This window comes from Lissotriton helveticus, chromosome 3_1 (genome assembly GCF_964261635.1).
Source record: "Lissotriton helveticus chromosome 3_1, aLisHel1.1, whole genome shotgun sequence".
Lineage (NCBI taxonomy): Eukaryota > Metazoa > Chordata > Amphibia > Caudata > Salamandridae > Lissotriton > Lissotriton helveticus.
In genome coordinates, this window is record NC_136061.1 from 669,455,818 (window position 1) to 669,480,658 (window position 24,841).

A 24,841-nucleotide genomic window follows, 5' to 3' on the forward strand; every position below is an offset into this window, starting at 1 on the left:
AGGGGTGGATAGGCAGGGCTGAGGGATGGAGCCTAGCCACTGGGGTGGGGGAGGGGAGGATAGGCAGGGCTGAGGCATGGAGCTTAGCCATTGGGGTGGAGGAGAGGTGGATAGGCAGGGCTGAGGGATGGAGTTTAGCCATTGGGATGGAGGAGGGGTGGATAGGCAGGGCTGAGGGATGGAGCTCAGCCATTGGGGTGGGGGAGGGGTGGATAGGCAGGGCTGAGGGATGGAGCCTAGCCACTGGGGTGGAGGAGGGGTGGATAGGCAGGGCTGAGGGATGGAGCTCAGCCATTTGGGGTGGGGAGGGGTGGATAGGCAGGGCTGAGGGATGGAGCCTAGCCACTGGGGTGGAGGAGGGGTGGATAGGCAGGGCTGAGGGATGGAGCTCAGCCATTGGGGTGGGGAGGGGTGGATAGGCAGGGCTGAGGGATGGAGCTCAGCCATTGGGGTGGGGAGGGGTGGATAGGCAGGGCTGAGGGATGGAGCCTAGCCACTGGGGTGGAGGAGGGGTGGATAGGCAGGGCTGAGGGATGGAGCCCAGCCATTGGGGTGGGGAGGGGTGGATAGGCAGGGCTGAGGGATGGGGCTCAGCCATTGGGGTGGAGGAGGGGTGGATAGGCAGGGCTGAGGGATGGAGCTCAGCCATTGGGGTGGGGGAGGGGTGGATCGCAAACTAACAAAGCGGTGGGTGGTAGGGGTGAGATGATCAAGGAGACACCATCATACTGAATCATACACACACATTAAATCTTTTACATGTAGATGTGCACTTACACACACACACTATACTATCTCTCTTATTGCTGCAATCCTAAAAAAAACCCTACCTTCCTTTACCTCTGCAAATCCCTAAGACCGTAAAAAAAAGTACCTCTCTTTATCTCAACCCGCCATGAACCCAAAACCCTTACCCCTTTACCACTACCCACCCCTGAATCCTAAAAAACCCTCCCTTTTTTACCTCCACCCACGTTTGACCCCTTAATACCTCATCCCGTAACACATCCTTTTTTCTCAGTGACATAAAAATGATGTCATAAAAAAATATATGCGTAGTAAGGTCTGCATTGTAAAACACTAAAAAAGGCACACATTGTACTTATCGGTGTTGGGAAGGTTTGCGTTGTACTTGTAATGTCCATCCTGGTAAACATCCTGCGTTAAATGTTACATACTAATTTGCACATATTCCAGCAATTCTTCTGTGTGTGTTGATTTACTACCTTTTGCGGTGAAGCGGTCCCTGTGCCCCTCCTTACGAGTAACTCAGTAATTCGAGTGATATTTATCGCACCTGATTAAATGCGATTCTGCCAAGTCGGAAGTTATCGTGTGTGATAAATAGCACTCACTTTGAAGTTTTTGGGGGATAACATGCAGATTCTGGTGCTGACTGCACCAAAATCTGCATGTTCCGGTAAATACGGGGTATTTTCCCAACGATAAATATCTGCAGATATGGCCTGCTCATATTTATCTCAAAATTTATAACTACGATATGTGCGGTAATAGCAGTTACTGCGCATATTGCAATTAACTAGGTCAATCTTAATGAGGGACTAAATATATTTAAATTCCAATCTAAAAAATGAACAGGTTAAAATCTCTTCTCTAAGTGAGATGAGGGCAGGAGAAACAAGCATTGAAAATGCAATAGGTCTCGCCCTCGTTTAAGTTAAAGCAATTCTGTTTGTAATTAGGTGGCTTTTTAGCTTTGCTTTTATTAGTGTTTTTCAAACTTTCATGTACATGACATGCATATGTATGCATATATGTATGCATGCCTTTCTATTATAGATGTGCAGATGTGTATATATATATATATATGTATATGTTTATATATGTGTGTATATATATATATATATAAATATATATATATATACACACATATATATATATATAAATGCAGATGCATATATATACAGACATATTTATATATGTGCAAATACGTGCGCGCAGAGTGGTAGGTAGAGAGGTGTAGAGGTAGAGGTAGAGGTAGAGAGGAAGAGAGAGAGGAAGAGAGAAAACAGATGGATGGATGGGTGGGTGGGTGGATGGATGGGTGGGTGGGTGGGTGGATGGGTGGATGGATGGGTGGGTGGATGGATGGGTGGGTGGATGGATGGGTGGGTGGGTGGGTGGATGGGTGGATGGATGGGTGGGTGGATGGATGGGTGGGTGGGTGGATGGATGGATGGATGTGCAAACAAGTGAAACGTGAGAAGTACAAGAGCAAGATGAGGAGACAAGAGAACAGAATACTGAGAAGGGGTCGGAGAAAGGGGAGTGAGAGATCAGAAAAGCCAGACAAGGAAGAATGGAGTGTAAAGAGATGAAGAGGTTGTTGATGAAAGTGAAAAAACAGGGATAGGGGAGAGAGAGGGGATGGGGGTTGATAGAGAAAAAGAGAAGGACAGCCATAAAGCTAGAGTGTATGGGTTGTGGGTGAGAGAGGAGCATAGGGTAGCATCCTGGGAGGCAGCCGCTCAGCACCAGGTGCTATCGCGAGAAAATAGCAGAGAGAGCTAACACCTCGTGCCTCTTCTCTAGTCTCTGTTGGCGGAAGTGTTGTATTTCATGCTTTACTTTACTGTTTATGTCTGGCCACTGAGCTCATAAAGTAGCCAAACTGTGCTCTCCACAGACAGACAACCCACCTCAGACATCTGTAACTGGTCAGGCCGTGGAGGTAACTTTCCGGGCGAGTCAGAGTGGCCTCGAGCTGTTAGTGCGGCCTCGCCTAGGGCACTTTAACGGCAGGCACCGGGTTTACAAGCCCTCGTAAAGCGCGGCCATTAGTGCGAGCTGTTACCCTTAATACCTCCCTGAGGAGCCGCTGAGAGCAGAGACCAGGGCGCAATATATAGAAGAAGTGTGGAGGAGATGGGGAGAAAAGACAAAAAATGGAAAGAGAAAAGAGGCAAGAGAAAGAACTAGGTGGCGGACAGGTAGGTAGGAGAAAAATAGACAAGAGGATGGACAGACAGATTGATGGTTAGTTGGGTGGGTGGATTAACGATTGGGCAGGTGGATGGATAGATTAGGGACTAAGGGACCGGCGGGTGCAGAAGCGTTGCAGCTTCAAGGACTCAAATTAAAATGTGTTTATAAAATACACCTTTTTCTCTCTTTCATTGTAGTTGGCGATCAGTAACAAATGCGAGAAGCATGTATGATCGCTACGGCTGGCACAGTCTGGAATGTTTTTTTTTATGATGCTAGGGGACCCGTTTATTTAAGAAAGAAATTCATTGTAGTAACAAAAACAAACTTTAGGAAGTTAGGAAGGCGCTGGCAACACCACGCTTTGGGAACGGGGGCGTGATGGATGGATTATGGATTAAGGGACCGGGGGTGCAGAAGCATTGCAGCTTCAATCAAGCGACTGGTCCTCAAGCTTTGAGTGACAGGTTCAGAGCTCCAGGACAGAAAGGCAGGTCTGCAGAAGAAAGGAGGATGCTAAAAGTAAGATGTAAGTCGCCTTGATCTTTAGGGAGTGGCCTCCCTGTCCGGTTCGTGCTGCAGATGAGGTGGCTCTAGAAACTTCCAAGCTTGCCTGTGTCAATGACCTGCATCTTTTACATGGACGCGTCGGGTGATGCTGCAATGCCCACACATGAGCTGACATGTTCGGGCACAATGCCCTTTGTGAAAGTTAGTAAGCTCGGAGGATGACTCCAGCTGTGGGTTCGGGCACCATAATTTAAATGTCTCGGATTAACAGCTACGCGGAAGACCACAAGTACAGAACCGCAGGACGTAAGCGCTTTAGCCGGGTTTCACAAAGCTTTAATTGGCGCTTTATATCCCCCAAGTTTAACAGAGCTGTGCTACCCGCGGTTTCAACATTACTAATGTGGCTATGGCCAATAACTGACTGGTTTGCCCACGTGCTCATGCCAGCCTACGCTGCATCCCAGGATGGAGAACCCCCGCTCTGCACCAGAGTACACAACATGCACTAAGCTTCTCGGATATCTGATCCACTGAACCATCGTTTACATAAGCTAGTTAAAATGTGTTTGCACTCTCCACACTGTATACCTCTGGAGCCGCGACATGTTACCAGGCTGCGGAGCGTTCAGTGCACTGTACTACTGTACGAGACAGGACATTTCGGTAGGTGTAAAGCCGCCGCGTGTTCGAGACCGAGCTTCGGTAACATTTGAGGCACTGGCGACGCAGCACAGAGTCCATTAGCCAGGCTTGGCCCGTGCGAATCGGTATTTATTAGTCTGCGTTCTCAGGAGAATATGGCAAGGCTGCGAGACATAATAATAACGCGTTACTCGCCTCAGTTAAATCTCGAGCTTCTCAGCTCCGATGCATTTTTAATCACAAAGCATACCAGACCCATTCCAATAAAGTGAAGGTTAAAACACGGCACCTCTTGTTAGTTGCAGCCTTTCCAGCCTTGTGGGTGCACATGAGAAACGGTTTCTGCAAATGCTCGGGGCTTCATTCCTTGCCTCAGCGGTACTTTAACAAGCGCTCATCAGGCACCTGCGCTTTGCTGATAACATTTTAAAAGTAAAGCACGGGTGCCGCGACTATACTAAAATGAAAGAAATAGATGTTTTGTCTATTTCTTTACTTTTCGTATAATCGCGGCACCCGCGCTTTACTTTTAAAATGTTATAAGTAAAGAGCAAGTGCCTCAATTAGACCAAAAGTAAAGAAAAAAACATCTATTTCTTTCATTTTGGTATTATCGCGGCACCACACGACGTAGACTTTCCTCTTTTTACCGTCCCACTTGGACGGGCTTGGTCTGACTTCCTTGTGGCGTAAAATGTTTATTATCTTCTTTATGAGGCCATCTGTTTGGACCCATAAAGAAGATAACAAACCTTTTACGCCAGCAGTAAATTTCGCCAGCGAGACTGCGCATGTGCACAGTCTTACGCTAGGCTTCGACCTAAAAACAACACAGATATAGCAGCCCGACTCAGAGCCCTCTGACCCCACTACCAAGCCAAGGATTCATATATTATAGGAGTTTCACACCCTAAACACCCCAAGCAAAAGACCAAAATTTGAAGCACACGCACTGGCATAGCAAGGGGGGCGGTCTGCCCTGGGTGGCAAGAGTTTTGGTGGTATTGGGGGGTCTTTTGCGGCCGTCGTGGGGTGACAAATGCAGGCATCGGTAGCTCCACCACTCTTACCTGCAGCTCTTGCGGGCGACAAACCAAGGAATCGCCAGCACCCCCAACCACCACCACCACCACCTTCTCCCGCTGCTCTTACCTGTGGCCGTCGTGAGGCAGCAAACACAAGGACCGCCACAGCGGCAAGGGGTCTAGCTACATCACTGGGCACAGGGTAACAAGACGGGCCTGGGAAAGGTGAGAGCATGACTGGCTGTGAGGGCAGTAGAGGCAGGTGTGAGTTAACAAAAAATGTGGTATCTGGGAGAGTAAAGGAAAAGACGCACGAGATCAGGGCACAGGTGTTTAAGGGAGTGTTGAGATTGGCAAAGGCTGGAGTCAAGAGTTAGATGACAGCAAAGAGGATTACATTTAGTTACGCGTGGAAGTGACAGAGTGGTGAGATTAGAGAAATGATGAGAAGGAGACAGTGGCAGCTGCCAATAATCTAAAGTGGAGGGTGGCGTGGGAGGGGTGGGTTAGGGGAATAATAATACATTAAATAAAAGACTTACCTGCCCCTTATGCTGCCGGCCGCGTCGGTGCTCCTCTCCAGCTCTCCTCCCGTCAGTCCGTGGGCCACAGCACAGGTTCCCTACCCAATCCAGACGCTTGCTCTTATGCTATACCTAGCATGAGAGAAGGGCATGTTTTTGGCCTGAGTCTGCTGCTCTGACTCCTGTGGCTTTTGTCCAACTCGGCTGTGCAACACAGCTGGGCTGGAGAAATATAAGTGTACATGTCTGTTTGGCCGGCCTAAGACCGAAGCCAAACTGACATGCGCACTTATAAGTGCTCACAACTCCTTCTCCCTGCCAGGGCCTGGCCCGCCTCGCCCGAGACTGCATGGCTCAGACTGCTCAGGCAGTGATAAATAAAATGACAATAACATTTTTTATTATCATTTTATATTTAATCTGCTGGCAGTGGGGTGACGCTCCTTCGCTATTATAGAGCTTTCTCCTGCGCCCGGCAGGAGTGAGTATGAGAATTGAGGGATGGCGAGAGGAAGGAGCATGACTTAGAAAATGGCAGTGAGTAGTTTGTGTATGTGTGTGCACGACTTTTACATTATTGAGTTACATTATTAATGGGAGTTACTTGATACTGACTACAGTAGACAATTATAATGGAAAAGCTATGTAAAAGGGTACCATTGGATATATATTCACATTTGTTATTGTGCCACAGCATTTGTCTTTTTCAATTAAGTTAACATCATATTTTTCATGTCACCCTTATATGGACAGCAGGAAACTTTGTGAGGGCCAAACTGATTGCCCAAAGCTCGAGCAGGTCGGAGCAGGCTCTCTGCTGAAGGCCGTAGGCTTCTGGTATCCACCTTCCCTGGGTCCCCTAACCTAGCAGTGACTGAGCTATGGGTGGGGAATGGAGATCGTCCTGCTGTGGGGCAGATTAGCACATGACAGCCACCACTGCAGATCCCGAGTGTTTCCTTTGAGCAATGTAAAGAGTCAGAGAGGTAACCCAGATGCTGAGCCTGCTGAGATTTGAGGTTCCACTACAGGGCTTGCATGTGTGTTGCAGGTAGGAATACATAGGGCCAAGAGGTCAAGAAGCCTGAGAGGAATCCTCACCAAGATCCAGGACGTATCCCAAAAAATAGGGATAAAACCCTGAATGTCCTAGACAGGCTTTTGCAGAGGAAAGGCATTGAACGCCCCTGTTTCCATAATTGCCCCAGTGAACGTAAGACTCTGTCTGAGGTTCAGGTGGGACTTCAGCCTATTGAAGGTTGTTAGACCTGGCATCTTTGGTGTGTTATTCGCCTGTCTTTTTTTGCTTCTGACCTCCTGTTTTTTTTATTGTGTGCTGGATTTCGTTTTTGCTGGTTTTAGGACTCTTGGCACTTTACCACTGCTGACCAGTGCTAAAGTACAAGTGCTCCCTGTGTAAATTGTATTTGCAATAGGTTTATCCATGACTGGCATATTTGATTTACTAGTAATTCCCAAGTAAAGTGCACCAGGTGTGGCAAGGGCATGTAAATCAAATGCTAATAGTGTGCCTGCAGCACTGATTGTGCCACTCACCTGAGTAGCCCTGCAAAAATGTCTCAGACCCGCTACTGCGGTGTCTGTGTGTCTTGTTTTAAACTGTCATGTCGACCTGGCAAGTGCATCCACTTGCCAGGCCCAAAACTTCCCTTTACTACATGTAAGTCACACCTAAGGTAGGCCCAAGGAACCCCCATATGCAGAGTGCGATGTATTAAAAAAGTAGGACATGTACTCTCGTGTTTTACATGTCCTGGTAGTGAAATACTCCTAATTTTGTTTTTCACTACAGCAAGGCCTATCTCTCCCATAGGTTTGCATTGGAGCTGCCTTGTAATATCTTACAAGTGTATCTTACAATTGGGAAGAGATAGAGATTTGTCTCTGAAGTCACAATTTAAAAGGACAACTTTTGGCGAAGTTGGTGATTAAAATTGCGTGTTTGGAAAATGCCATTTTAAGAAACCCAGCATTTTCTTGCTTAACCATTCTGTGCTCTGCCTGTCTGTACAATCCACATCTGTGTGAGGATGACCATTGGGCTCTAGTGCATTCACTCTAGACAGTCACACAAAGGGAGCTGAGGTGTGCCTTGCATATCCTGATGGCCCATCACCAGGCTGATGGGCCTTCCTGAGCTAGCGTGGTGGGAGGAGTTGTCACTGACACCAGAATTGGACTGTGCCTGGGGCCAGAGCATACTGTTTGGGGATTGCCGCCGCACTTATCACTGCCCAGGAGGTCCACTGAGCCCGAGTCCAGTGCTGTCTACCCCCGCCGCCGCCTCACATACGCGGCCGTCGAGAGGGGTGGACGGACAGCGGACTTCAGCTGCCAGCATCCTCAGCGTCCCTTGACTGACAGGGACCCCGCCGGACAGCACACACTTCCGCCTGGAGGCGAATAAACAGCGGCACTTCCTCCGGTGGAGCAGGGGCCAGAGCATACTGTTTGGGGATTGCCGCCGCACTTACCACTGCCCAGGAGGTCCACTGAGCCCGAGTCCAGTGCTGTCTACCCCCGCCGCCGCCTCACATACGCGGCCGTCGAGAGGGGTGGACGGACAGCGGACTTCAGCTCCCAGCGTCCTCAGCGTCCCTTGACTGACAGGGACCCCGCCGGACAGCACACACTTTCGCCTGGAGGCGAATAAACAGCGGCACTTCCTCCCGCGTCACGGGACGCGCGCGGGCAGCACCGGGCGGAGCCCGGGCAGAGGGCGGGCAGTCTAAGGCAGTCGTTGGCAGAAGGAGGCAGGGCCGGGCCCGGTCCCTAACATCACGACATGGGTAAGCGTAAAAATACAAGTAACGGCGAGGAGAATAGCACAAAATCTAAGGTGCCAAGACACTCCCAGTCTATCCTAACATTCCTTTCTTCGGCTGTGGGGGCTATCAACAAAGAAATCGCTAATGCTGAACATGAACTGGGTCTGGGTCAAATTGCCACTCCACCCAATACACTTAGCACTCCAACACCAGCGGGTTCTGTTGACCCAGCAGCCTGTGGGGAGGTCCTCACTACCCCCGCTATTCCGCTGGAACCTTTGGTAATTGTTACACAGCCAGCAGCCGCACCAATCGCGAATGCGGGTAATTCCTCTGGCCCCCTGCAGTTACCACAACTTATTGTCAGGATTGCACTCCGCAGGATCCGCATGCAGCAACAATGCTCCACCTCCGGACCCTCCGAACACCCTGAAGTATAAACACAGGGTGTTCAGACGATACGGTGAGGGAAAAACCCCAAAAAGGGGAAAAAACCCAAAAGGATAAAGAGAAGAAGGAAGGGGCAGCAGGGAAAAAGAAACTGTAAGACAAAAATACAAAGGTTAATACAATTCTTAACCCTACACTCATTTAATTCTCACTAGACCACAACCAGTAGATTCACCTGTAGTAAACTGCGCACAGACACCATACTGCTGTTTCTTCTGCCTTCCTCCTATCCTGTATAACACAAGAGAATGTATAAAACATGAGGCATAAATACCATCTGCCTAAAGCATTAATTCTAGCTATAAACATACCCCATAGCCACTACTCAGCAAGCTCTGAAGAATAGTTCCATAATAATCAAGAAAAGCACCATGAAATATGCAGCACGCCCGTGCTAAAAGAAAGTAAGGATATCCACTTTATGGTGACAGAAATCCTCCTTTACTATGTTAGCGCAAATGTCTCCTTTACGCTGAGTACACACAAGAGTTAACCCAAACACGGCATGGCGTAGTTCCCTCACTACTGCCATCCGCTTTGGTATTTAGTAATCCAAATCCGGTCTGAGCCAAATAAACGTCACTGATTCGTGATGGTAGTGCGGAGGTCCTCATCCCCCCCTGCACTCCGCCACTTGCTAAACCAAATACGGTATTAAACAACACACAACTGTTTGCTATCACAGCGTGTGTACATCCGGACTCCGAAAGCCTAGAAAGGAATGTTTCCTCGCCGCCGCGAGGCAAGACTAAACACAGAGTTGCTCCGCTCCACAAATCGTTCGTAGAACAATAATTACAAACGCGCTAGCCAGCGCGTTTCACAGATACCGGGCAACAGTCTCAAACCTTAGAAGATAGGACAGCGAAGTAATCACAGGAATCCTCCGGACACAGAGGAGCAGCCGCTACCTCCGTCTAACAGGAATCACGAGCCCCGATCGCCAGGCTCCGCCCAGTGATATCCTGCAACACCGCAGGGAATTCTGGGAACAGTAGTTGAGAGCCCTAGGTAACTGGGAAATGTAGTTTATTAGGCAGGCGCGCTGACCTGAAACCTGACAGTACGCCCTCCTCCCTAGCGCCTCCTAGGCCCAGGCTTCGCAGGAAACCTATTGTGGAATGACCGTACTGCCCTAGGAGCATTGATGTGTTGCACCGGCTCCCACGAATCCTCCTCGGAACCGTACCCCTTCCATGAAATCAGATACCAAAGCACCCCTCTGCGGAATTTGGAGTCACGGATAGACTTCACCTCGTACTCCAAATTCCCATCACCATCAATGGCAGGAGGCACCGTTCGGAGCGAAGAAAGGGCTCTCTTCAACAACTGCACATGAAACACAGGATGGATTCTTAACGCGGTAGGCAACTTAAACTTATACGCTACAGGGTTGATTTGTCGCACAACGGGGTAGGGCCCAATGAAACGCGGATGGAATATGCTCCTCAGCTTGAAACGAATGTACTTGGTCGAGAGCCACACCTTATCCCCTGCCTTGAACTGAGGACCAGGTGTTCGGTGCTTGTCATCCCATCGTTTGTACACCTCTTTGGCCTTCAACAAATGTTTTTGCACCCCTTTATGCACCCTCCTCAAGGTCTGTACACGCTCCTTCACAGAGGGCTGGTTAACCAAATCAGCAGGGATTTGAATCGGTAAGGTGTTAGCATCGTAACCAAAATTGGCCTTGAATGGTGACATGCCTATCGAACTGTGCCAGGCATTGTTGTACGCCAACTCCGCCATCCATAACAATTCCACCCATGATTCGTGTGCTTCCTTGGAGTAGCAGCGCAAATACTTCTTTAAGGTCTGGTTCAGACGTTCTGTTTGTCCATCTGTTTGAGGATGGAAGCTGGTAGAGAGCGCTGACTCTATACCCAATGCCTTGCACCACATACGCCAAAAAAGAGCGATGAATTGTGGCCCCCTATCAGACACAATGACTCTTGGAATGCCATGCAATCGTATGACTTGAGAGGCCAGTAACTGTGCTGTTTGACTAGCAGTGGGAAGGTTCACACACGGTATGAAATGTCCCATTTTTGTTAGGTTGTCTACTACCACCAATACCGCGGTTTTTCCCTGGTCAGAAGGTAGTCCTGTGATGAAGTCTAGACTTATGTTCTGCCACGGCCGAACAGGTGTGGGCATAGGCATCAACAGACCCTTCTTTTTGGTGGTTTCCCCTTTTGCTCTGGCACATGTATCACACCTCTCTACCCACAGGGTAGCGTCTCTGACCAAAGACTCCCACCAGAAATGTCTTCGAAGCAGAGTCACGGTCTTGGTAACCCCAGGATGTCCGGCCGCCGGAGCTTCGTGACACCAACTGAAGGCTTTCTTCCGAATCTCCTCATTAGGTAGAAACATGCTCTCCCCCTGGAAAGGCAAGCCCTGTCTCACCATCCGACCTGGTTTGGCAGCCGCCCAACGGACCCAAGACCCCAAAGACCTGGAGCCCTTGACGTCGTCCAGAAACTTTTCTGCCCTAATCACACACACCACTTTAGCTGAAGGGATGATGGATAGCTCCTCCTCGCTCTGTTTTAAGGGGATCTCCTGTCTGGACAGAGCATCCGCCTTCCTGTTCTCCGAGCCAGGACGAAAGGTTACCACAAAGTTGTACTCGGAAAAAAAAAGCATCCACCGCATTTGTCTTTGCGTGAGATGTCTAGCGGAGGACATGTATTGGAGATTCCGGTGATCTGTATACACCGTCACCGCCTGACAAGCCCCCCACAGGTAAGGCCTCCACTCCTGAAAAGCCCTTTTAATAGCCAAGAGTTCTTTCTCTGCTACGGAATAGTTGACCTCAGCCGAACTCAACTTTCTTGATAGGTAAGCAACAGGATGAAGCTGCCCCGAGTGTGAATCCCTCTGGGATAGGACTGCTCCTATGGCTTCATCCGAGGCATCTGCCTCGACTATGAAAGGATGTTCCAAAACAGGATGTGCCAACACCCGTGCTGTGGTGAAAGCTCTTTTCAGAGCTTTAAACGCCTCCTCAGCCTCCCCTGTCCATACAAAAGCCTTTCCTTTCCTTAACAACCGGGTAATGGGGACAGCAGTCTGAGAAAAATGCAAAATGAACCGACGTTAATAATTGGTGAACCCCAAAAAGCTCTGCACCTCCCTCACGTTCTTTGGGGCTGGCCAATCCCGTACGGCCTGTACCTTCCTTTCGGACATCTGCAAACCGCTTGGACTGAGGTTCACACCCAGGAATTCCACCTCCTGTACCCCAAACTCGCTTTTACTCAGTTTTACATACAAACGATGTTCCCTTAGTTTGTCCAAAACCTTGCAAACATGGTTTGTATGACATGAGACATCCTGTGAGTAAATCAAGATGTCATCTATATACATCACCACAAATCGGTCCACGTAGTCTTTCAGGACGTCGTTTATAAAACACTGAAACGCTGCAGGAGCATTACACAGCCGAAAAGGCATCACCAGATATTCGTACAGACCATATCGCATCTTGAACGCCGTCTTCCACTCGTCCCCCTCTCTCACTCTGACCAGGTGATACACCCCACGTAGGTCCAGACGAGTATAGATCTTGGCCTCCCTCACCTGATCCAGCAAGACTGAGATGAGGGGAAGAGGGTAACGGTTACGGATGGTATTCTTGTTTAAGACGCGATAGTCCACACACGCCCTCAAGTCCCCGTTGGCCTTCGCTATAAAGAAAAGAGGGGAAGCAGCTGGAGAGCGGGATGGACGGATGAATCCCAAACGAGAATAATGCTCTATGTACTCTTTCAAATGAGTGGTCTCAGGTACAGACAAAGCATATACTCTGCAAGACGGTATCGTGGCCCACTCCACCAAATCTATGCGGCAGTCGTATTCCCTGTGAGGGGGTAGAGTTTCTGCCTTTGACTCGCTAAACACGTCTCTATAGGCCGAGTATTCAACAGGTAGTCTAACATCTTTTTCCACAGCAGTAGCTGCCAAAAAAGGGGTGGCTAACACCGTGACATGCGCAGAAACACATGGCACCAAATGAGCCTTACAATGCTCAGGTACAAAACGAAATGTTTTCGTCTGCCAATCCACCACAGGGTTGTGTTTACGTAACCAAGGCATACCCAAAATTATTTCGTACTGAGGTGCAGCGATGATGTTCAGGGACAAAACCTCAGAATGCACAGAGCCCTGTAACACAACAGACAACCCCAACTCGCTGGTTCTTTCGGTAATCTGGCCTGACGTTAAAGGCTGCCCATCAACCGCTAAAACATCCTCAGGAGTCTCCCTAGGGACACGAGGTAGAGCTAAACGTCTCACCAGGCCTTCATCCACAAAATTACCAGTCGCTCTGGAGTCTAACATTACCATCACCTGATATCTTTCTAGTTCGTGTTCCAGCGTCATCCCAATCACCAAGTGCGGCTCTGTTTCATCGTCACCCAGAGAGGACAGAGATGTGAATTTCCACGCATGCCCCCCCTTCCACACAAGACGTGTTGTCCTCCTTCTGCTCTCTTTCCTGCACTGTCTTAGAGACAGCAACCTTCTTGAACCTACTGACGTTCCCTGAAGACTTGGGTTTGGAAGGACATTCCCGGACGTAATGCCCCTTCTTCTCACAGTACATGCATAAGCCCTGTACTCTTCTTGCTTCCCTCTCTGCTCTCGACAAAGGCGCTCTGAGCGCTCCTATCTCCATTGGTTCAGGAGGGTTTTCAGTTCCCCCAGTTGCCTTACGCGGGTTTCTTTCACCACCGTAAAACCCTTTTTCCCATCTTCTCCTATTGCACCCTCTGTCAGACAGACGGCTATCCAGCCTTAACACCAAATTAATTCATCAGAAGGGAGGGATGAGGAATTTGTGTCCATTCAGTTCCCCTGAAACGATACTGTGGCAATCAAAAGAGAAAGGACACTGGTATCTACTATAACCATTGGTTATATTTGACAACCCTCATAGACGCTTAGATTGTAACGATGCGGTGTATTTGTTTATCCGCCTCTTATCTAGCGTCGTGGCATAGTCATTGGGTCGTCAAAAGAAGTGTTATATGCCTGCCTCCCCGAGGCAACCTCTGGCCAGAGTAGAAGTGTCCAGAAATATTGCGACACCTGCAGAGGAATGATGTCTGAAGCAGTCTAAGAGGGTAGGTTAAGAAGCAGTGTCACACCAAACGTGAAATTTTATTATAAAGAGGTGGATACTGTTGGTAAAATAGTTGGGTATATTCGATAATCGAGTTACTGGATTATCATATATGATTACAAAATGGTCGACATGTTTCAGCTCGTCTGGGCCCAGCCGGGTCTAAAGAGCTTTCGTCAGGACAAAACAAATAGGGGGTACTCACACAACTTGTGTAGTGTTCACATATGGTATGGAACTTTCATACTCATATTCCTGCATTGTGGGAACAAAAACAATAACAGCGGTTTCCGCTTTAGAGGAGGCCAACTCCTGCTGTACCAATACCAAGGCATGTAACACATCCTCCATAGACGCCATTGTCTCTACATGCGGACCGGGGAGAGTGAAATTCTTAGGCTCATGATTCTGTCAGGATTGCACTATGCAGGATCCGCATGCAGCAACAATGCTCCACCTCCGGACCCTCCGAACCCCCTGAAGTATAAACACAGGGTGTTCAGACGATACGGTGAGGGAAAACCCCCAAAAAGGGGAAAAAACCCAAAAGGATAAAGAGAAGAAGGAAGGGGCAGCAGGGAAAAAGAAACTGTAAGACAAAAATACAAAGGTTAATACAATTCTTAACCCTACACTCATTTAATTCTCACTAGACCACAACCAGTAGATTCACCTGTAGTAAACTGCGCACAGACACCATACTGCTGTTTCTTCTGCCTTCCTCCTATCCTGTATAACACAAGAGAATGTATAAAACATGAGGCATAAATACCATCTGTCTAAAGCATTAATTCTAGCTATAAACATACCCCATAGCCACTACTCAGCAAGCTCTGAAGAATAGTTCCATAATAATCAAGAAAAGCACCATGAAATATGCAGCACGCCCGTGCTAAAAGAAAGTAAGGATATCCACTTTATGGTGACAGAAATCCTCCTTTACTATATTAGCGCAAATGTCTCCTTTACGCTGAGTACACACAAGAGTTAACCCAAACACGCATGGCGTAGTTCCCTCACTACTGCCATCCGCTTTGGTATTTAGTAATCCAAATCCGGTCTGAGCCAAATAAACGTCACTGATTCGTGACGGTAGTGCGGAGGTCCTCATCCCCCCCTGCACTCCGCCACTTGCTAAACCAAATATGGTATTGAACAACACACAACTGTTTGCTATCACAGCGTGTGTACATCCGGACTCCGAAAGCCTAGAAAGGAATGTTTCCTCGCCGCCGCGAGGCAAGACTAAACACAGAGTTGCTCCGCTCCACAAATCGTTCGTAGAGCAATAATTACAAACGCGCTAGCCAGCGCGTTTCACAGATACCGGGCAACAGTCTCAAACCTTAGAAGATAGGACAGCGAAGTAATCACAGGAATCCTCCGGACACAGAGGAGCAGCCGCTACCTCCGTCTAACAGGAATCACGAGCCCCGATCGCCAGGCTCCGCCCAGTGATATCCTGCAACACCGCAGGGAATTCTGGGAACAGTAGTTGAGAGCCCTAGGTAACTGGGAAATGTAGTTTATTAGGCAGGCGCGCTGACCTGAAACCTGACACTTATTACCTGTCCACAGCCTGGTGCCCCATCATTGAAGACCAAAAAGGGGAAAACTAAGCACTCGCTAGGGCCCACTAGTACTTCCACTAATACCCTTGGGGACCAATTGGAGGCGCTCCTTGTTGCCCGGATCGAACCGCTTCTTGTGGCCATCGCGAAGGACATTGTGGATACTCTAAATACCTGTTTGGAGGGTCTTCTTAAGAAATGTGCAATTATTGATAAAATGGTTGATGGACACAACTTGTTCTTGGAAAGACACAATGAGGGCCTTGGTGGGACAGGGTCAGGAAGTTCAATAAGGGATCCCAGGGCTAGCGTACCGTCTGCTGATCCTGTGGTTGCCTCACCACCTCCCATCCAACTGGAAAACCATAGGGTGCCACAAAGGTTGACCACAAAGATTAGTTCCATGGGTAGTAACTTTCACCGAGATCTACCCCCCAGAAGCAGCCCCGTTAGTGGCAATTTTTGTGGGTACCCCCCCATTGAAAACAGGAGAGCGTGAGTGTGCAAGAGACCTTATAGTCAAGGCACGAGCCTGGTGCACGGACTCATGTAGTGGGAGCAGTATCTCCAATAGGATCATTTCGGCCAATAGGGTGGGGTGGATTGGGAGGGTTCCAAAAATGGTGCAGGGGGACTGTGTGATAGTTAATTTTGATAGGGCCGGTGTGGCTGACAGGTTATTCTGGGACGGATCTGGAGTCTCGAGCAACGATCACTTAAGACCGCTGCCTTTAGGCTTCTTTTACCCTCCCACATCAAGGCCACACGGCCCGCATTGTGCTCCTATAGGGGGCAGGAGAGGGCCGCAACCGGTAAAGGAGGTAAGGGTAGGATTGCAAAACCCTCGCCAGCAAATATCAGTAGGCGCGGGCCCACTGACACATACTGTATTTAATCCCCCTGAGTCACAATAGCACGCACCCCCTGGCCGAAATACACAAGGTACATCTGATGGAGGTGGGCTGGTCCTTAGCAACCGTTTTTCCTCACTATCAGGGCTAGAGGACACAGACTGACTACCTGCACCACTATTAGTACATTTAGGTGAAGATTCTAGTCCCACTTCTGATTCCCTGGAAGTATGTAGGCTACTGAGTTGGAATGTGGCGGGTGTTAGAACAAAAAGGGCTGATGAGGCATGGCTCACTTTTATTTCCTTGCATGATATTGTTGCCCCTCAGGAATCCTGGGATACATCACCTAGTTTTTGTTTAGATGGGTTCTCGAGCTTTGTGGTGCCCGCTACCCCCAGTGTTGCGGGCAGAGCCAAAGGTGGCCTCATCTTGCTTTTCTCACTAAAACTCATGGGGGCTTTTAAAGTAATTAATCAACCTTCGCCAAACCTTTTGTTAGTGGAAAGGGTGATCTCCCCAACCCAGAAGATTATTTTTATTAATTTTTATAATGCAGGACCCCAGGACAATAGTAATGATAATTTTGGTACCCTGGATCAACTTTTGTCAGAGGTCAGTCAAGATACACATATTAATATCGATTTCGTCCTTATGGGCAATTTTAATACTCACCCATGTACTCTGTTATGTGGTACAACTGATCACTTGGGACAGAGTGGCTCAGACACTATGCACTTTGAGCACTCTAAAGGGGGAGAGGCATTAGAGGAGTTATTGGCCAATTCCAATTTGTTGGAACCTGCCAGTGGTTCAGGCGGTCCGAGGCTTAACACTTTTAAAGGGTCGGACCCAGGATCCATTATTGATTATATATTTGTGTCTTCAACGATCTCACACAGTGTTGCCTCATATAAAACCTTAATTTCCCCTTTCAGCGATCAGAATCCCGTCCTATTGGAAGTTTACTGGGGTGGTTCAATGGGCCCCATGCCGCCCTCTTTTAAACCTAGGGTGGGAACCTTAAAAGTGGTGGACCAGGGTAGACGGCTCAAGTGGGCTAATGTGGTGCCAGACGACTTCTATGAGGCTTTGTTCCCCAAAATTGGAAGTGCTGGGCAATTTGTCAAAACCCTGGTGCAGAAAAACGCGAAATCCTGGGGGCTTATGAGGAAATCTGTTCACAAATCTCAAACCAGCTGACAGTAAAATTGGGGAAGAGTGGCAACAAAGAACATCGATGGTTTGACTCTAAATGCTCCAAAACACATAGCGCCCTATTAGCAGCCTTAAAACATAAACCTAGAAATAGGGAGGCTGTATCCGCCCTAAGGAGGGAGTATAAGCAGGCCATCAGAGAGCGCAAGGAGGGTATTAAGCAAGACGCATGGGAGAAGCTTCTTTCAGCCGATGTCATGCGGGATAGTAGCCAATTTTGGAAAGTGATAAACCAGCCCCTGTTCTGTGGCCAGGAAAATATGCCTATGGATTGTGTCATTCCTGACGACAGGTGGCTTGCCCATTTTTAAAAAGTGTACGGAGACTCATCACCTGGGTCACAGGGCCCCCAAGCAACTACCTCTGAGTATGTCCCGCTAGTCTTTACTACCGATGAGGTTGAGAGAGCCATTTTAGAAACCTCGAAAAACAAAGCACCAGGCCCAGACGGAGTCCCTGCAGATTTTTATCGGCATTCTCCAAAATTATGGGCAGGAGTGCTATCCAAGGTTTTCACAGCCGCTAATGGTAAAGTAATCCCTATTTCCTGGGCCACCTCAGTCATAGTACCAATTTTCAAAAAAGGCCAGAGGGAGGACCCAGGGTGCTACAGACCCATATCCCTCCTAGATTCTGCCATTAAAATATTGGGAAGAGTCCTCTTAACAAAATTAAGGGATAGCGTGGAAAGTAGTGGGGGCATAGCTAATGCCCAGTATGGGTTTAGGGAGAAGAGAGGCACGGTTGAGCAGTGTTCAAATTTACATCTTTTGCTTGCAAAATACACTGTAGCCAAGGAGGGGTCGTTATTTCTGGCATTTATGGACCTCTCCTCGGCCTTCGACCTGGTAAATAGATCTAAATTGTGGGATATCCTCCTGAAGATGGGTATAGATGGAGCCTTGGTAAACTTTATGGCATCATTACATCATGAATTATTTGCCAAAGTTAGAGTCACCAAGGAGGGTAGATGCACGTCCTCTTTTAGGTCCATGCGAGGGGTGCGTCAGGGTTGTATCCTGGCCCCCCTCCTTTTCACAATGTACATTAATGGCCTAAGTAGCCATCTTGAGGAAGTACAGGGCGATTTTCCGCGTATTGGCGAGGTTAAAATACCAGCCCTCCTTTACGCGGATGACGTATTACTCATAGCCCGCACAGGTGTCGGACTGCAACGGTTGTTGGATGCCTTTGGGGTCTTTATGGACCAACTCGATCTAAAAATAAACGCCAACAAATCCCATACTATGGTAGTAGGCCTCCAATGTAGAAAGGGCAAAAAAATGATTTTTAAATGTAAAGAGGAGGTGGTTTCAAGAGTGGCTGTTTTTCCCTACCTAGGAGTACTCTTTGACGAGCGAGGCACATGGAGGCCCCAGGTCAGAGCCAGAGGTCTAGCCGTGGCAAGGTTAACTGCCTCACTCATGGGGTTTTCTAAAAGGTTGGGGGCTAGGCCGAAGCAGGCAATGCTAAAGATCTATAACTCCAAATGTGTAGCAATTGCAGCATACGGCTCGCCATTGTGGGGTTATATAAAATATTATACCATCCAGAGGGTGGAAAACCGGTTTTTACGATCACTGCTATCGGTCCCTCAGTCCACCCCAACCTTTTCGACACACGTGGAGGTGGGTTTGGACTTTATTACCGATAGGTTGAGGCTGGCCCCAATAATTTTTTGGCTTAGGACCTGGCTGAATAGCGAATTATCTTTGAACCACTCTATTATGGCTGATGTCATGTCCTTGGGTCATTCCAACAGGGTGCCCTGGCTGGAATACATAAAACGATCTTTAGCGGAGTTGGGCCGTCCGGAACTTTTTCATTCACCTTCTTGTATCAGGAGGGAGGACATTGGTATGATTAAAAAACATTACATGGAGGAGGCCAGACTGGCACAGGCGGAAAGTGAACTGATGAAGCCAACAGTTAGATTGCATTATTTGCTTCTACATTCTCCCTCAATGGAACCATATCTGGCCATTGTCACCAAACCGTTCCATAGGTTCCTGTTGACAAAGTTCCGTTTTAATCTAATCCACTACCAGCTGGGCAGCTATCCTAAATGGACAAAACCGGAGTCAGCCCCATTTTGTAAATGTGATGACAGATCTGTACAAAACACAATGCACTTTACTATGTTTTGCCGGTTTTTTACTGCGGAAAGGGAACATTTTTTTTAACCTATTTTAAGAAAGGAAGGCTTTACCCAGGTAAGGCCTGCTGTAATTTACCTGCAGCTCCTAGGTAGCACTTACGTTATATTTAGCGTTGCTAATTTTTTGGTAGCCGCAACAAGATCGATATCTCGCATAACAAGAACGTGATTACATTAACATTGAGCTTGTCTACTTTTACTATTTGATATGAAATTTTTACAATGTATCTCGAAAATATTTATTCTCTTTGCTGCTAATTTGTTTATCATGTGTTATCCTGCATTTGAAATGTATGTATATATAAATTTGTATACCTTTTATGATTTTAACAATCGAATAAAGTGTATTTGACTGACTGTGCCTGTCCTCACACAAAGCTGTCTCCACCCCCCTGTAGTGTGTCTGGGGCCAGGTCAGGGAAAGGCAGGGTCTTGTGCACTACAAAGAAGTTCCTTTGAAGTTTGCCTACTTCAAGCGCAGAAAGGGGTATAAGTATTGGACCTCTGACACTCTCAAATCAGAACCCTCCTGGACTAATAGACATTCTGCCAGGAAAAAGAGCTGGATGCTGTAGGAGGGACTGACACTGCCTGTTGCTTTGTGGTTGTTGTGCTGGCCTGCTGCTAGCTGCTTCTGTCCTTGAAGTGAAAGGACTGGACTTTGCTTTCTACATCCTGCTTCCAAGGTTCTCCAATGGCTTTGTGCATTCTTGCCTCCTATTAAGGAGTCTAAGGGCCAACAAAGACTTCACCTACCAGTGCCTGGTTCTTCTGTTGAGAGCCCTGACTTGCCAAGTGGTGCCAAATCCAGTTCTTGGGCCCTTGGAAGTGAATCTGGTGAGAAGACCCACACATTGACTCTCAGTGCCTATTTTTTCCTGACTCAGCACCGCCATGCGGCTGAAGAAACTAGGCATCATCGCCATGCTGCTGAAGAATTGATGCAGCACTTGTGATGTGGTCAATGAATTGCCGCATCACCTGCCTCGTGGCTGAAAGATTGCCGCATTGTGAGTTCCGAGCACTGTTTCACTGACGTCTATGGAACCCCACTCCGACTCCAACACAGTACATGAACTGCGGTTGAAGAATCGATGCTTCTCCTGCTTCGCAGCTATGAAATCGGAGCAGCACCTGCATCGCCACAGTCGTATCGGGACAGCATGTCTGGAATTTCAGCGCATCGTCCTTCAACACCGTTTCCTCATCAACGCCGGGTCTGAGTAAGGAACAAACGCTGTGTGTCCAGAAATCAACACATCACCTCCCCTCGCAGTAAGGCATCAACGCAACACTTCCCCTGCCTAGCAATAAGGAACTGATGCCTCACCTCCCCTCGGATTAAGGAATCGACACAACGCTTTCATTTTCAAGCACCTCACCTACCATGCGCCTACTTATGTTTTTGATTTTGATGCATCTAAGGTACTTTGTGCTAAAACAACCACATCCATAGTTTTCTATAGACTGAACTTACCTAACCTTTTACAAGTGATATCTTTGCTTGTGTATGTTGGATTTTTGTTGTTTTTATCTTGTTTTATTCAGCTAAATATTGGTTATTTTGCTAAATTGGTGGGACGCATTTTGTATTGTTTTCACTGTGTTACTGTGTGTTTGTACAAATGCTTTACACATTCCCTCTGAAATAAGACTGAGTGCTTGTGCTAAGCTACCAAAGGGGTGAGCAGGGGTTATCTTAGCTGTGTGACTCCATTACCCTGACTAAAGTGAGGGTCCCTACTTGGACAGGGTGGAAACCACTGCCAACTAGAGTCACTATTTTTTCAAACCTGAAACCCAACAATGCCAAGAGTTTGACTGTGATCAGTAGGTGGTCGATGACTGACTGTGGTGAGCTTGCCTTTAGCAGCCAGTTATGGAGATATGGGAATTCCTGTACTCCCAACCCCTGAGGATGGACTACAGCCTTCACTATCACCAAAGGCATGAATAGCATTCCTCACCTTTGTCCAAGTCCAGTACCCATTCGATCACCCTCTTGAAGAGTAAAAGATTTACGTCATGCATCAGAATTTTCAAGCTCCTCCAAAGTTCGTTCTGATGTAGAAAGATGGTGGGGAACAGTGGAAAAGAAAGCTAAGTTATAGCCCAATTGAGTGATCTGTAAAACTAATTTGTATATATGGATGACATAATAGATACTCAGCTGGGTAGGAAATATTGAATCCTACTACCCACTGGCTTAACATGAGCTGTTGAAGACACACCCATTGTCACGGGGAGGAGAAACTGGAGGATTGTTGACCCTGCTGTCTTGGCCTGCCAGGGCAACATCTGCAACCCTGAAAGACATGACTTTCTACTGGATGGAATGGCTGGTGCTAATTATGGGCTAGCCCCCTGGAGTAGCCCCTGAAGTTTCTCAACAGAAGAGGAAGGAGTCTCAGCTTTCTACCCGAAGAGTCCGGACCCATCGAAGGCAATATCAATTAGGGATGGTAGCAAATAGCCAGAAAATCTGGTCAATCTAATCTATTCATGCCCTCAGGGCATGACGCTGGTGTCAATAGTCCTGCCAGTACAATCAGTAGTATCAAGGCCTTCAAGAATTACACACTTCACTGCATCCTACCGATAACATATAGTCTAAGCCAGAGAAGCTCTCAGGTCCTATGGGACTGCCAGCAACATCTTGCTGGCTATGTCATGCAGATCATCCTTGTACCTTACCAATAACGATACTTTATTTATGGACATAGGGGCCAAGCTTGCAAAAGGAAACATTCTTTTACCAAACGTGTCAATCATTTTGGATTTCCTATCCCGATTATTGTTTGGTAAGGAATTCGGATTGACCTTGCTAGTGGAAGCCTGCACAACAATGCTCTTAGGTGTAGGGCGATTGATTAGGAAATTCCAGATCACTCTGTGCAGCTCTATGTCGCTGGGTAAATGGTAGCTGCAGATCGAGCACCTTAGTGGCCCTCTGGACCACCAATGCAAACAAGGCAGTTTTCTCCGTTGGTGACCCGTGTGGGTAGTCGAGCTCCTTTTCAGGGAAGGTGTTAAGCACACTGGCATTTTGTAAGTCTAATTGTAGTGCATCACCATCACCATCATTAGTTTAGTGAGAGGCGAGTAGCCCATCTCCTTCCTTCTCAACTTTGGTGTCCTGCGGGGCCCTATATGTTTCTTGTATATGGTTAGAATGAGAGCTAAAACGATAGTGGAGCCTCTGCTGGTGGTTGTGGAGCAGTAGAGGTGTGGGTTAGAGTCAGGCACTAAAAACACAGTTTAACTTTTACAATCTCATAGCACTCCATTGGAGCTCTGGAGAACGTCCGTTTGGGGTCCACCAGGGGTGTTGGCACTTGCCAGTGCAGCTAGAACCTGTCTGGATCTTAAAGCCGGTGTGGAAGATTGTACAGGTGTCAATACGGGTCAGGTAATGGTTCTCAAGGGGACTGCTGTAATTGGGGAGAACCTCTGTGGGTCCATCTGGCCCAGAAACACATCGGATGGAGCTACAATTGCACCAAACATTTTCACATGCCCTTCTTGAAGGCTCCTATCTGCTGCATGCGTCAACAAAATCCCAGGAAATATGGGGCATGCTGGGACCAGCTGCTGAATCAATTCTGGAACCGGAAACTTTGAAGGGGTGCGATATTCATCTTGGCGACCTTGCGCCTTCTCCTTCTAGTTAGAGTGACAGGATGAGTTTGAGACCTACTTTATCCTTTTGTGCTTGGACTTCGATTTGGACTTACCCAAACTGAAAGTGGATTATTCGCGGAGTAGCCATGGGACACAGACCGAGCTCATGACTTGGAGCAGGAGCTAGGCCTTGCTGAGACCATGACCCCTTCTTGCGTTTGCCAATGACGTAGCCTTCCAGTCATGGATCGCCTTCTGATGCATGAGGACACACTTTTCGCTCAATTTAGAGTCATGACTTGAGCCGAGGCAGCAAAGACCCAAATCATGCAGGTCCATGACCATCATCAACTACCTGTAGCCTCGGCATGGCTGAAGTCTGTCCTTTATTGAGGGTGTCATTCTAGGGCAAAGTGTCTACTAGTTTTGGAAATCAACAAAAACTGGCAGCAAAACTCCAAATTCACGTCAGAAGACGTGGAAAGAAAGGAGCTGACCTCAGCGCATACATACAGGTCAACTCTGTCACTTCCGGGGTAGTACGGAGCCAACACAGAGTGGCCCAATGCCACCTGCTGACACGCAAGAGCCAGGAATACTGTGAGCGTTCCTGGGATTGAGCCTGCAGGTACACCAAAGGTGAGGAATCTGTGGTCAGAAGTATCCATCGGAATGGCTATGTTCAATGCCGCAAGAAACAGCTGTTGAGAAAGGAGGAGAAAAGTATTTTAATAAGCAAAGTAAGCAACAAAAGATGTACAGCAGCTAAACGTGCATATGGCACAAAGACATGCATAATGATGCCAGGATTCTGGCCTTAAATGTGTGAAATTACGGATGCTGTGAGAATCAGCTCATGTGGACTATAGACCCAGCTGGAATATGTAAGCTGGGTAGACAACCCTCCGCACCATTACCATTCCACTTTTCTGACCCTATCTAGCGCTCTAAGTTAATCATAAGACTAGGTGACCGTGTAGGGCTTCATATAACACCTCAATAAATAAAAAATCTAATCCATGCTGACATCACAGCACACCGTCATCTGGTGGCCAAGATGTGAATTTGAGTGAGTGAGATCAAGTTCTGACCCCTCAAATACAACAGATCAATGTCGCTCAGGTGTATACATTGACCATTCAATTATTCCTCTCCTTACAGTGCTTAATTTGAGCCGGTGGTTGCAGGAGGGGTAAACCGGCACTTTTTTTTCGTCATCAGACTGTGACCCAAAACAAGAGAGAAAAAGGCAGAAAAGAGAGACGGAAGGAGGAAGTGAAAGATAGGAAAACAGTGCCTAAAGGAGCAAGTGGGGATGAAAAAGAATCTGCAGGAGTGTGATAAAGGGGGAGGCAGTGTATGGCGGTTGGTTCAAAGAGGCATTACGACTAGCCAGCCTTGC

General features: G+C 47.8%; 1 protein-coding gene across 10 annotated transcripts in view; it reads left to right on the top strand.

Moving 5' to 3' along the window:
- The window catches only part of LOC144822836 (CYFIP-related Rac1 interactor A-like), a 193,267-nt gene that overhangs the window by 55,617 nt on the left and 112,809 nt on the right, over positions 1-24,841 (top strand). The window lies entirely within an intron of this gene.